Here is an 11,252-nt window from a genome sequence, read left to right as displayed (position 1 = left end):
AACTAGGTATAACTTAAGTTTGAAATTGCTGCAAGTCATGATTAAATATTTATAGATCTTTATGCGGGTTGGCTTTGGTGTAAGCGCGTATGTACACGGGTTTGGTTCATTGTAGTAGCGTATACCATTTGAGCTATGATGTTTGAAGTTTCAGGTGGTTCTGGTTGTTGATGAGTTCTGATGACAGTTTAAAGGTGTCAGTATTCTGCATATCCTGTTTGGTTGATTGTGTTTAGCTTCAGTATTGATGGATGAGAACTAATATTGGATCAGGATCATAATGAATTATATTTATGTGATCTAATGGACTAGATCTGGGTGCTAACACACATATTATCCTTGTATGTGTAATAATCTGGATATGTCTGAAGACAGGAAGTGCATCAAGTTATAAGTAAGCAATTGATGACATATACGCTGGTTCACCTTGGTGAAGTTGCGTATACACGCTGGTTCAACACTTCCAAGTAGTGTATGCACTTTGATGCATGATTTTGATGATACAGTTGGTTCTGAATATTGCTGCAGAGTTCAGTGTTCTGCTCTGTGTTCTGGTGACTGTGCTGTTGACAGGGTTTCAGTGTTTAGTGATTCAGAAATTGATGATGCTAGTATTGATTGTTTTGTGCTTCAATGATATTTATGGGTCCAGTATGAAAATTGGATGAAATGTGGCCTTCAGATTATAGTGTTGTGCTTCAAGAGTATCCAGTCTGAAAATGTATGAAATGTGGTCCCTGGAGGATGAACGGAGATTGTAGGTTGGCGCCTACGTACTAGTACATCAGCTAGTACAAGAGCAAAGGGGGTGGTAGCTCCCTTCCAATAGCATCTGAAGAACAGGTGAAGATTGGAGCATTCAGTAGGCAGGCACCTACGTACTAGTAAATGGATCAGCTAGTACAAGAGCTAAGGGGGTTGTAGCTCCCATCCAGGAGAGTCTGGAAAACGAGAGAGGGTTGTAGCCCTCTGTAGGTTGTAGCCTACATACTGGTATAAGACTGCACCAGTACAAAAGATTGTAAAATGAAGTTTCTTATTAAAGGAAGATAGAGACGACTTGCAGTAGGTGGTTTTCACCCACATTGGGTTTCCACCTTATATCATGGTGTTCATGTGTGCTTCTTGTGTGTGATGATCTGTTCTGTTTTACTGCACCTGCTTACTGCTTATATGGTTAATGAAGTTCTGATGCACTAACTAAAGATCAACATTTAATGGATTAACTGAATCATAAGTATTCTGCATATACGCTAGTTGCATTTGACACAGTCGCGTATACACGCGGGTTCCATTAACTGAAGTAGCGTATATGTATATAAGTATGGAAATGAAAAAGTTTTATTGATTTGATAATACTGATTCACCCCCCTCTCTCAGTATTATTTCCAACACCTTCTACTCAAGTGATCCTTTGGGGAGGCATGTGGTTATCTGTTGCATGATCTTGAAAGTTCCATGATGAAAATGGCCAAGTTTTTAATGTCAAAGTTCACCAACAACATGACTTCGCACCTTCTCCACCTTTGTGCTCATGCAGCACAATCATCCACACATAGATTGTACATGTTCTTCACATGAACCCTCATCCACTTCACCTTTCCCGTGGTTATGTGTCTCAGGAATGCCTTTCCTTTGCTGAAGATCACATCCTAACCACGGTCTTCCAAAACTGCAACAAAGATGATATTTTTCTTTAGGCACGAAACGAACATGACATCTTGTTAATGCCTCGAAAATCGCTGCAACAACATAGGGGAAACCACCCGGTCCGGACCTTAGTACAACTCCTTTTCCGTTTGGAATAGTGGCTCTGACTGGGGATAATGGGACCAGTTTCCCAAAAATAGATAAAATGGGATGGATGAGTGACTTATAGATTATGCTAGTGATAAGAAAACAACTAAAACTATCGGCATGAATATAATAACTATAATCTACCCCGGGGTTTTATCGATCTCTAAAGTGTAGCGTTTGATGATCTGAGCTTTTAGACAGGCATATAGATGACTCTGTCTTCAAACATAGATATTAAATTGTTCAAGATTGCTATGCATAAATAGTTACACAAAGCGATAACAACGAAATTACTACACTTTATCATTTATATCATTGTTACATACATGATTAAAAGAAATGCAAATCACAAAACATCCAATAGTGGGCTGAGATAGAGATTTGTTGTTATAGCGCATGCATGTATTCAATAATAGCAAGAATATATAGCATAACAATTCATATAAAAAGAATGACTTCAGACGTAGATAAAAGTACCATATGAGCTGCAACACATTCCCAAATATCAATCGCTATTAGCAGTTCTTCCTTCAACACAGAAATCGTCCTCAACAAAGGCAATAGTGCGCAATTGCATAAAAAAATTTAATGTCGAATTCAGAACAACTGGTCCAATTTCATAAAAGAATAGCAACTGAAGCACAGTAGTGCAAACTTTAGCCTATTAAGTCTGTTACAAAATTTTACGACCCTTTCCAAAACAATGAAAGGGTCTATAAATACTAATCTAATTTAAATATCTACTAAACAGAAATTCTACTAAGCTGGTATCAATAACCCTTGATCCTGTTTTGGCTGGCGATCTGGCAAGCGGGAGGGTGACTCATTAAGTCGGCTGCTTTCCTTTGAATCTGAGTTGATTAATTGCAAGCATTGGCTCAACTTCCGGAGGTTTGTTGAGGCGCGAACTGAGCTGTGCAGCGTAGGTGGCATCTTGGATATCGGGAATTATACACCCGATTGCATCTGTAAGGCACTTTAGGGCAGATCTCTGTGTATGTGGCTTGATTAAAAAGAGCCAATATGCATCTAAGGATAAGCTTTTAACTCCAGCGATTAATCTTCCTTTTTCTTCTATTTCAGGGTAGCATGTTTGCTCTAATGTATTTGGAGTTGTTATCTTTCCCGGTGTACATTGAGAAATCATATTGGCCAGGTAAAGAGTGTTATTGACTAGATCCACTAGATTGCTGGCGGTTGATTTACATCTTGAAGCCGCCCTTTCTTCTTTCATCACTTGAGTGTGCCATTCTGTGAAAAGAATATCTTTCTGTGTTTCATTAATCCTGGGCAATTTTGCTGCTTTTCCCAAATCAGTATCTTACCAGTCAAGATATGCAGTAATGGCTTCGTCCGCTTGATCTAGTTCAGTTCTGGCCTTTTCTACTTGCTGATTTACTGTTGTAGTTAGCTCACATAGGGACTCAGCTTTTGTGATCTGTTGACATAAGAGTCTGACCTGAGATATCAATGCATTGTTTATCAATAATGCCTCTGATTTAAACTCCTTTACCTATGATGCACCCTTCATCTTTTCCAGCTGCGATGACATTTGAGCAATCTTCTCATCTTTGGTCTTTATCATTCGCTCATTCGCCACTCTCAAATTTTCCAACGCCTCCGACAATTCTTTTTGTTTCTGGATCGCACCCTGATTGATCCTTTGCCTTTCTGCTTGCAATTGCTGAGTCAACTGATTGTTCTCTTGCTGTTGCGCCAGCAACTATTCTTCGGCTTGTGCTGCCTTTTGCCTTGTTTCAACCAATTCTGCCTGTAACGCAAAGATTTCTTGGTCCTTATTCTTCAATAGAAGGCTCACCTCCGATGCTTTTTCAATGGTTGTCGCCGAATAAGCGCCTGCATACTATGATAGCTTTGTTAAGTCATCGGAGGGATCCAATTCCTCCTTCCATACTACATTACCCGTGACTGTTTGTTCGAGGAAGATAGAAGGTTGATCAATCCTTCGTCTCTTCCTTGACCGCTTTACAACTGCCCTGTGTCTTGGGCTGTAGAAAACATCCAATGGCGGAATATCTTCTATCTGTAGAATAATCTGGTCAGAGGGGTCTTTTGGAATAACTTCAACTTCTTTAGAACTTGGTGGGCCGTTGGTTCCACTTAGAACCTGAGGAGAGGTAACATCCTGCGTATCGTTTGTCTTAGAATTATCCCCATCTTTTGAACATTCCAGTCCGCTGATGATGGAGTGAAATTGTTGCCATTCTTGTAATAAATTGGGGTCTATAGTAGTGTCTACATTGGTGGTTTGCTTCTGCTGCTCTTTCTCCTGCTCTGTTTTTCTTCCTGTTCCTTCTTTTGTTGTTCTTCTTGCTCCCTTTTCTGCCTATTTGCCAGTTCTTTCTTCCTTCTTTCTTCTTGTTCCATTTGTCTTCTATGCTGTTTCTCGGCTTGTTCTTTCTTTAGCCTTTCCGCCTGTTCTTTTCTCTGTCTTTCCTCCCGTTGCTTCTTCTGCTGCTCCTCCTGTTGCTTCTTTTGCTGCTCCTCCTGTTGCTTCTTCTGCTGCTCCTCCTGTTCTTGAACAGGTCGGCTTGATGATGTTGCTGGGGATGTTGCCAGTAAATCCAGAGGCAGAGTTTGCAACCTCTGTTCTCTGAGTTTATTGAACTCAGTTAATCCCTCATCATTATATCGCATCCTAGCGAGTTCTTTAACATGACCTATTGTTTCGGAGGCAACGAACAGGTCATCAAACATATCTTTCTGATGCTCAAACCTCGTTAATTTGGCCTATTCTAATGCATTGTAAGCAGTCTTTTTTGGGTCGTATGGTCTATTTGGGATCGTGGCCAGCGTTAAAGACTGAAGCTTCGTGGCTTCCTTTTCTGCATTTTTAAGATCATGTAGAGTATAAACGCCACATCTGAAGGGAAAAGATGGCCATCCTTTCTTCTTTTCTATTTTGAGAGTTTGTGTAGTACTCTCAGCCATGATCTGATATGCAATCTCCCTTGCTAGCAGCTTATCTGGAACATAAAGAGGAAGAACATGTGGGTCGGCTTTACTGCCGAAAACTCTGATATAGGTGAAATTTTCTTCTCCAAACCAACTTGCTACTGCTGGTAAATCAAAGGAAGCTTGATAGGAAATTTTTGAAATGGGTTTATCAAAATTGGAATAGTAAATGGGCACCATGAAACCATTACAGATTTGATACAGGTGGTCTTTATAAGAAGACTTCCACAATTTTTGATGATATATATGAATGGGTGAAGGGTCCTGTGCAGTCCACCTCCACCCGAGAACAGGAAATTCGGAATTGAAACAAAGAGTGTCTAAGATATATGCACTATAGTAGAACGGGGGCATTTTCCTTTCTGAAACAACAGTCTGAGACCTAAAATCACGAACAGCTACTGCTAATTTATCCGAAAGAATAGTAGCCCAATCCATAATCCAACTGTTTACTACTGCCTCCATTAAAGGAACCATTTCAATGGTAAAATTGGCAGAATCATGCAATCCCCACAGCCTACACATCATAATCCCCGCATAACAATAAGGAGAAGCCAAAGAATCGACCGAGTACTTACCAGAGGATTCATGCTTGTGCTTGTTGGGGTTTTGCCTCCAATCCTTGATAGGTTCAAATTCGATCTCATTCTCGCTTGTGAACTTCTCCAAGAAGGCTTTGTTATATATTTTCTCTGGCTCGGGCAAATGATACATTTGCCTTAGGTCATCTGGCTTGAATGATCCGAAAATCCTCCCATCTCTGGTATTAAAAGTTTTGTCCAAAATGGGGATTTCTTCAATCACCCATCGCACAACGTCTCTATAAGGAAGAATTTGATCTCTGGCCGCTATCCTGTGAAGGAAAGAGTCGGCCAAATCTTTGAGAGTTGCATCAGACTTCTTGAGTAAGTCCACACTAGCTTCTGACACTATTTTTTCTGGTTTCTCAGCTTCAATTAGGTTATAAGTGCCCTGCCAAGTCACTCTGGTGAGCCCTGTGCATGTGGTATCAGATATTAGTCCCTTCTTCTTGTTTGCGGCCGCTTGTCCTGCAGTTGGTGTTGCGGAAGCACCTGCAGTCTTCTTGGACTTTTTTCCCATCTTCTTAGGCCTAGCTTCCGTGAATGAATTCTGCACAAAGAGGCAATTGGGCGTAATACACAGAGATAGTGATGAAAAAACTCTTAAGTGATACAGCATATATGAATATATGTGTAACTGAAGGGTTTAGCTTTTGAAATGGGCGCGTATACAATCCGTGAAAAGATTTTAGGACATGATCTTATTAATTATCCGTTTTCAATCCGTCATTTCTTAAATGCCCATTATATCGTTATTTGGGTGAACGATTCACTTAAGCATGCAATGGACGTTTTGGCGGTTGAGCATAGATGAAGGATTGCGTGAGAGATCAAGCTTTTATTACAATTGAATTGTGCCATCCCATCACTTAACGGCTCTTCGTTGAAAACCGCGCTTTATCGGATCGCAATCGGGGATGTAATTAGTGCGCTTTAATGGTGTGTATTGGATATCACCGATCACCGAATGCGATATCGCATCGGCGAAAAGCTTTGAGTGCAATAAGATTTGGGTGAGATTGCCGCGATACCCGATTCCTGATTGCGCATCGCATCGGGACAAGTCTTTGGGAACATCACAACTGTTGTAGCGTGTCGTCGATCGCCGAATTCGCCGATTTTGTATCGCGTCGGGACTATTGGCATGGGGCATTATAACATGTACATGGAATATCGCCGATCGCCGAATGCGCATCGGCGGAAAACTTTGGGGTGCTTAATTATAATTCATGTGTCATTGCGATATGCGATCTTGCGATCGCTTTATCGCAATGACAAATCATTACATGATTTCTTTTAAGGGTTTGCCCAGAAAGTTTTATAAAGTACATTTATTCATTTTTTGGACTTTTTTGGATTATAATAGCATTGATACCAAATTAAATATTAAAGGGACCCATTTCATACGTTAATGTTTATAAATAAAGATGATATGAAATGGGGGGTTGTTGTAGAGCACAACACATCCTTGAGCCTAAGGGGGGAGCCTGACTCCCTCTGAAAGGTGACTGTAGCAATACTAGTTGTGCTATAACTTCCATCATCCCCCATCCTGATGTGCATCTACAAATATTTCTCCTCCAGGTCACTGGAAAAATATCTATTGCACATCATGTGGAATGATGCACCCAAGTCCAAGTACCACACACTCCCCATAAGTGTGTTGGCCATGCATGAAATGAGAGTAAATTAAAGCTCTAACTTTGAAGCCAAAGTCTCCTCATGAGGCCTTCTTGCTTGCCTTCTTGTGTGGACACTTTGTGGCATAATTCCCAAATTCGTGACAATGGAAGTATTTAATTTTTGACAAATATTTCTTCTTGCCCCCTTGAATAAATTCTGGTTTTGATTTGGATTTCTTCCCTTTTCCCTTCTTTTCCTTTCCAACCAATGCAAATTTTTCTTCATCCTTGCCCTTGGATGAAGTCCCATCTCATTCCACCTTATTTCCTCCTATACCAAATCGGACCATAAGCATTCCCAACTTGGTAGTTTCTTCCTTCCATTCAACGAATCTTGATAGCCATGCTAGCTCTTGAGAATTCCTTGAAGGACTAGGGTTACCAAGTCTTATTTAGGGAAATTAACACAAACCCCACCAAGTTCACCATGAAACTATGTAAATTTGCTTAGATACCGCAGAATTGTGTCATTCTTCTGCATCTTGATAATTCGAAGTTTATCCTTGAGCCATCTTCCTGCAGACACTACTATTCTCTAACAATTCAGTCAATGTTTTCCACATCATGAACGAAGTTTCTTTTCCATGGAAATTCGAGACAATATGATCCTGTACTCCCTCCAAGATTATTCTCCTCGCTTTGGCTACATCTTTCTTCCACTGAGCAAGGTATTGGGCATCAGATGCTTGAGGTTTTGCAACATCTGTCTTGATGTATTCTAATAATCCATTGTCTTCCAATACTACCTCCATGCAACAAAATTAGAGGTGCCTTCCAAGGCATACTCTAGCCTTAGTCCATTGATGGCCATCTTCTCATCTATGAAGAAATCTTGCTACATTGATCTTCAAATTCGAACCTCTAAGAAACAACTTAAAATTGTCTGCTCTAATGTGAATTTAAGTCCGCTACCATGTAGAAATTATGATGTAGATTTTAAACTTCTCATGAATTTTTAATCAAAATCACAAGACACAAACCTACTCTACTACTCTACGGAAATTAATTCACAGTTTAGAACAAAAATCTCAGACATGAAAGAATAAATAACACACATGCAACAAGTATTTTTATCTGGGGAAAGAAATCTGCTAAAAACCCCAATTCTTGCTTACATTTTTCAAATGAAAAAAGATGTATTACAATAGCTTCGCTCAACTGAGCTCACCCTGCAAGTGCACAACCTATCTCTCTACTCACTGAAGGCCTCTGACCTAGACTTAGTCAAATTTTTCCTTGGCTTGAGATCCTATTTCCTTATGTTATTCCTTAAGGAATTAGCCCCTATTATTTAGGAAATTCCTCTAGTTGAATTGTCAAATTCCTTATGTTGATCATTTGACTGCATGCAACACCTGTACACTCAAGATTATTCTACAACTAATGTTACACTGCCTTGGAATATCCACCTCAACTGGGTAACTTGAATTCTCTTCATGCATTAGATATTTTGGGCTGATTTATTAGTTAACTAGATGATCTATGAGTTTGACTGAAGTCTGAATGCTTAACTGACCTTCCATTAGTTCCTCCAAAAGTTGGAACTAGTTTAATTGAAAACAACTTGAGATAACTGACCTTGATTGCTACAAATTAGCAATCACACATGCATAATTAAATTCTAACTCCTCCAACTCAAATTTACTGAGTAAACTAGGTAACACAAGCCATGTCACACAAGTTATAATCATCCAATTTGTCTTCTGATGTGGAAATTCGAATTTTCTCAATTTAATCAAGGAAAAATCAAATTGAGAAGTTTTTTCTGCAATTTTCAATAAGAACTTCCAAAGAGACCGAAGAATGAAGATTCAGGGGACAAAGATTTCTTTTATTTTTCTGCTCTTTCAGTTTCTATTACAGATAGTGATGATTTGTGGCTAGTAGATGGTGGTGCCTCAAGGCACGTGACGAGATATCATGACAACCTCACAAGTCTAATGGAAATATGATTATCTCAAAAGGTAGAACTTAAAGACAACAACAACTATGCAATAAAAGGCGTTGGGAAGAAATCCATTGAGCTGGAATTAGTTGAAAGCGTTCATCTGAGCAACATACTATATGTACTAGGTTTGAAAAAGAATTTGGTTTCCATTTCACGCATGGAAGAGAAGGGAGATAATGTAGCATTTGTTGATGGAAAAATTATTTTATGGCCCAAAGGCTCTAGTACATATTTCACTAGAGTAATTAGAGTTCGTGAAGGAAGGTTGTATAAACTCTTGAAACAACCTACTCAAGCATTAGTACATAATGGCATTAATCCATGTGAGCTTTGGCATAGAATATATGCACACATTCACTATAGAGCTTTGCATGCTTTGAAACAAATGGTTTTAGGTGTTCCATATTTATAGGTAGAACATGAAGAATTTTGTAAAGGATGCGCACTTTGGAAGAATGTTGAGAAGCCATTTCCAAGAAGTGAAAGTAGGTCCAAGGAAATTTTGGGTCTAGTTCATTCTAATGTGTGTGGTCCAATGATAGTGAAATATCTTGGAGGCTCTTTATATTGTGTAAAATTTATTGATGACTTCTCTCGCAAGACATGGATTTACTTCATGAAGACAAAGGATGAAGTCTTTGACAAGTTTCAGGAATTTAACGTTGAAGTGGAAAACTTGAAGGGAAAGAAAATCAAGATTCTGAGATTCGATAATGGAAGAGAATATACTTCCAAAGAGATCATTGCCTTTTGTAAAGAAGCTGGGATCAAGAGGGAGTTGATAGTCCCTTACAATCCACAAAAAAATGGAACTACTGAAAGAAAGAAACGAGCCATTGAAGAATTTGTTAAGGCAATGATGCATGACCAAGACTTACCTATGTTCCTATAGAGTGAAGCATCGATGACAATTGTTTATATCCAAATTTGAAGTGATCATATAATTTTTGAAAATAAGAATCCTGAAGAAGCATTCATTGGACAAAAACCTCAGGCGGGACATTTGAGAATATTTGGTTGTCCAGTTTATATCCATGTACCCAAGGATAAGAGAAAGATGCTAGATCTTTTAAGAAAGGAAAGATGCTAGATATTGAGTCATCAAACACTTATAGAATCTATGTTCCTAGACAAAGGCAAGTTGAAGTTAGCAGGGACATTACCTTTGATGAGATTGTTGCCTATTGGAAATATAAATAAGTTCCAATGGATTTTGATGAGGACAAAGAACATGAATCTCCCAATGAAGAAGGTTTTGGTCCATCCAATTCTTTAGAATGTCTCGTAGATCATAAACAAGATCCAAAAGGGAATAGTGAACCAATGGATTCAATTTTTTTCTTGAGATCAGGAAGAGGCCAAATTGGCTTAGATCTACCTTGCAGGAAGCATAGAGACATGCATCACCACGTGGCGCCTTCAGGAAAATAAAAATACCAAAGACATATTTTGGGTATGCAACATTCATGGCTAATCTTATTTATTATGAACCTTAGACCTATGAAGAAGCAACTAGCCAACGCGTTTGGAAAGATGCGATGTTGGAAGAATACTAATTGATTATGACGAATGTTGTATGGGAGATTGTGCTGAGACCTAAAGGAAATTCAGTGGAAATATCCAAATGGGTATACAAGATAAAACATGTAGTGGATGGAAGTATTGACAAATACAAGGCAAGATTTGTGGTTAGAGGGTTCTCTCGGAAAGAGGGAGAGGACTATGATGAGACTTTTTCTCCAATTTCCATATAATCTTCCATTATATCTATTATTTCTATTGCTTCTTCTATGGGTTGGAATTTACATAAGATGGATGTAAATATTTCTTTCCACAATGGTGTGATTGAGGAAGAAGTGTACATAGAACAACCACAAGGTTTTGAGGTTCATCGAAGACAGTCTCATGTTTTCATATTAAATAAATCCTTGTATGGACTTAAGAAAGCAACTAGAGCCTAGTATTCTCGAATTCATAGTAACCTAACAAGACTTGGTTTCTCCAAAAGTGATGATGATCCAAACTTGTACATCAAGGTTGAGAAGAATGAACCTGTGATTCTATTACTGTATGCTGATTTATTTTTGACATGTGTGGATCATCTCATTATTCGAAGTAAGAAGGAGCTAGCTTCTGAATTCAATATGAAGGATATTTAGTTGATGCACTACTATTTGGGATTATAAGTATGGAAAAAGCTTGGTAAAATCTTCCTTGGTAAATGAAAATATATTATCAAGATCCTACAAAGATTTGGAATGATTGATT

Source organism: Pinus tabuliformis, chromosome 8 (genome assembly GCF_031772625.1).
Source record: "Pinus tabuliformis cultivar Carrire ecotype Pingquan chromosome 8, CPIR1, whole genome shotgun sequence".
Taxonomy (NCBI): Eukaryota; Viridiplantae; Streptophyta; class Pinopsida; order Pinales; family Pinaceae; genus Pinus; species Pinus tabuliformis.
Note: the sequence above shows the minus strand (reverse complement) of the source record.